Raw genomic sequence first — 4,104 nt, forward strand, 5'->3', positions numbered from 1 at the left:
ACTAGTTATTCTTTCCCTACTAGGATTGTATTCTTTAGAGGATAAGGATTCTTCTCCTCTTTACTACTATAAATAAGGACACTGTGTAGGGGGAATAAAACACCCTCACAACATCTCATACATACAAAAAAATCCATACATTTTCTCCACTCTGTCTCTCTCTTGGCGCCCCCCTCTCTAACCTTGTCAGATAAGTTGGCCACAACAACATATATATTTTCTTTTTGAAAAATAACACATTATTTACATATTATATAGTAAATTAAATCAATTTATATGATATAAATTTACTTAAAGTTGCTTAGTCCTCCTAGACTCCCGCCTAGGCATTAAGTCCCAATCCGCCATCCAACTAGCGCCTAGCGTCTTTTACGACCTTAAATAAAACTAACCGTCTAAATTGGTAAACTTCCTCGCAAAAGCTTGATTGATGTGAAAAATACGAGATAAGGTGGTTAGCAGTTACTGCCAATTGGGCTCATATCGTCAAACCAGAGTGGTGTGTAAGATACAGAGCAAGGGAGTGTATTGGGCGTTTCTACGGTGCAGACCTTATGTACAGACCTTAAGTGCAGACCGAAATCTGATGGAGGAGATGAGCCAAGTGTATCGGTAGAACCAGGTGTTTTAGTGTTTCTCAATACCCGTAAAATTCACGAGTAAAACTAGGAAATTTCTAGGAAAGCCAGGGAAAGGAGCTGGTGATGCGTTAGGGGAAGATGAAGGAAGTTGGCTCATCAAGCGAAGGGAAAGGGGCTGAGCTTGGGCGAGGATGACGAAGCTCTGAGCTTGAGCGAAAAAGCTGCTGAGCCTGGGCGATAATCTGATCGATTCTTCGGGAGATTCGGTTGCAGCGACAGTGAAGACCTTTTCACTGCTCTATTGGGTGAGTTTTGTGAAGTTTTTATGTTCGAATTCAGTCATTTTTGTAGTCAATTCTGGTGTATGAGCATGAATTGGTAGTTAATTATAGTGTATCAGCATGAATAAGTTTCAAGGCTTTCTCCTATATGCAAATTGATGTAGAACTATCTTATGTCTAGTTACATGCTTGCAGAAGGTCTTGGCCTATTCGAATTCACTCATTGGATGGCTGTAAAGAGAGTCATGAGGTATTTGAAAATGACTATGACTTATAAGCTCTGCTATAGAAGGACCAACAACCTTGAGTTGATTGGCTAATCGGATTCAGATTTTGCGGGGTGTGCAGTTTCTCTCAAGTCTACTTCCAGCTATGTTTTCATGCACGTTGGAAGAGCAGTGTCTTGGAAAACTGCAAAGCAAGGGGAAGTTGCAACATTTACTATGCATGCTAAATATGTAGCTTGCTATGAAGCCACTTCACAAGCTGTGTGTTTGAAGAACTTCATATTTAGCATGAATGTTGTCGAATCGATTGCTAGGCCCAATCAATTATGGTGCGATAACAAAACTTCTGTTTTCCATGCTCGAAATTACAATAGGTCTAATGGAACTAGACATTTGGATCTCAAGTATAAGATGATTCACAAGGAAGTCAAGAAGCAACAAGTCAAAATAGATTACATTGATATTAAGTCGATATTGGTGGATCCACTCAATAAAGCTCTTCCAAATGCAGCGTTCCATGTGCATGTGAAGAAAATGGCCCTAGTTTTTTATTTTGACGCATTGAAGTAGTGGGAGATTCATGTTTTATAATTTAGTTAGTTCCCTTTGCATTCATTCTGGAGTGAAGTCACTAAGACTATTATACTGTTTTGGCTGGTCCGTGATTTTGGATTATAAAGTTTGAAGCATTTTCAGTTATCTTTATTATGATCTTGTTGATTGTTTTATATATATGTGTGTGGCTGTTTGAATGCAGTTATAAAGTAAAAAGTAAAGTTAATGCTTTAAAGTCCAAGCCTTGCAAGATGATATGAAGAAAGTTTTCAGATACTGTTTTCATTAAAGGTAGAAAACTAAGGTATTCTAATAGTTACACCAATCATCATGCTAGCACCGACTGGGTTTGGCACATAAGGTTTCAGTCATTATTCTTCTTTCTTTTAACAGTTTTTTTAGGGCTTCCTTTGAAGCATTAAGCAGACTTACATGGTCTGATCAAGGAGGACTTTAGAAGTTAAAATATCAATACATTACATCAAGTTTGATATTTATATTTCGATTTTCTCACTTAATGGTGTTTCATGTGATTAACCATGCTCACACATGTGATTATGAAGACAATGGACGTTACCCTTGTCCAATAGACTTGTTAGTTCTATGTGATTGTGCTAATTGACAGAATGTATAAGGAACTTTGAGTTTAAGTAATTTCCATGGCCACTAAAATAATCCTAATTTGGTTTTTCTTAAGTTAAGTTTCATACCATGCTTGTTTCGACCAAGTAGGAGAATGTTGGAGTAAAATTCAGTTCTCATAAGATTTTGTAGTCTCACAATCATTGTACGTCACTTGAGGATCAAATTAGGATTAGGGAATTAACTTGGACTTTACCTGTTGCAAAAGGAATGTGATATTAAGTTATTACTCTTGCTAAAGGGGTTCCTAATTGGTTAAGGAGATATAGACATATTCAGTTACCTATCAGGTCTCAATGATGGGCTAAGCCTATTAGGTTAACATGCCTATATAAATGAAGGTCCCTGCGTTTGCTGAGACATGCAATATTCACAAACTCCCCATACAGTTTTATTGCTAAGGATCAGTACAACGTAGAAGACTCTTTGCGCACCAACCTTTCGTCCATGGCGTCTACTTGTGTTTTAATCTATATAGGCTGATAAAGTTTTATAGACATCCCTTTCAAATTTTATACCATTCTAGGGTTTAGGCATTTGCATATATATATATATATATATATATATATATATATATAATACTAGTTTTGCAAACAATAGCTAATCCACGACAGATTAACCGAAAGAAATATTGATAAGAATTAGCTAAACGGAAAGGATAAAGAGAGTTGAGAATATGTATCCGTACTGCAGGTTGACATCCCAAGCGAGAAGGATATGAATATCTTCAACTCCTTTCTCTCTACTCCTAATTAATTTCTAATCCCTTCCTTCTCTTTATTCTTGGGTCAACTAATGATGGAAAACCAATAAGCTCGTATGGCTGCTAGTCAGGACTATCTGCATCTCTCCTCTCTCTATTTTTCCTCTCTTCCCTAGTAGTGTTTTAGTGATCAGACTTGCAGGACTCATTTCCCATCGATGTCCTCTCATTTCCCATTGTGGATTACAAATTGACCACTATTGTTGCCCGTTATATAAAAAAAAAATCCAAAATTAATAAAATATTATTTAATAAATATATATATATATAATACTTATAAACAAAATTACACATTTACTACAATATAATGATTACATAAAAAAATCACATATTGAAATATTACAGCGGTATGCTAAAGCTAACAACAAAAACGATGACATATACTAAGAAATACCAAACTATCCTTAGACCTCCAATAACAAGAACATTGTCACTTGAAGACTTCACATTTCTTTGAACACCTCCAAATAAAGGACTTTGAGAGTGAACTATTGCCCCCCAATGATTTGAGAGTGAAGTATTGCGCCTAATAATGCTTATCTGCATAGACATAAGTACATAGATCAAAAGAAAATATATTGTACTACTATAGGTGGAAATACACATTTAATATCAAGAAAAGTGATCACCGAACGAAAAAAATCATTGTGATACACTCATACATTCATCAAATTACTCAAAATTCCACAAGCCTTTACAATTTTATTGTTTCCTACAACCTGCTTAGAGTTCATATACTTGCATATATATAATTCTGACTCTATCAGTTTCCCATCTTATCAAATTTCCAATATTACAACACCCTCTTCAACATCACTAGATTAGACAAGCAAGTAAAATCCATTATGAAGTCAACAATTATTTACAAATAGAAACAAAATTGAAGCATCCACTCACCGGAAAAATCGACAAAGAAATGTTCTCACACAACACCTCTAAATCAAATAAATATAACCCAATAACCCATTTGAAACCACAAATACATTTATCGAATTTTCAACAAACAAATTCCTTCTTTTTTTTTTTTATACCAACCGAATTCTTTACCCATAAAA

General features: G+C 35.3%; 1 long non-coding RNA gene across 2 annotated transcripts; it reads left to right on the forward strand.

Moving 5' to 3' along the window:
• Positions 1-461: 461 nt before the first annotated feature.
• Positions 462-1,788, forward strand: LOC148698203 (uncharacterized). Of its 2 annotated transcripts, none has more exons than XR_015960353.1 (2): positions 462-886; positions 1,044-1,788. It is a non-coding gene; the product is annotated as an uncharacterized LOC148698203 (long non-coding RNA). The 2 variants fall into 2 exon arrangements; XR_015960354.1 differs by having other exon boundaries at positions 1,058-1,788.
• The last annotated feature ends 2,316 nt before the right edge of the window (positions 1,789-4,104 follow it).

The sequence above is a fragment of the Pyrus communis genome, chromosome 3 (assembly GCF_041283825.1).
Source record: "Pyrus communis isolate YQ-2024b chromosome 3, ASM4128382v1, whole genome shotgun sequence".
NCBI lineage: Eukaryota > Viridiplantae > Streptophyta > Magnoliopsida > Rosales > Rosaceae > Pyrus > Pyrus communis.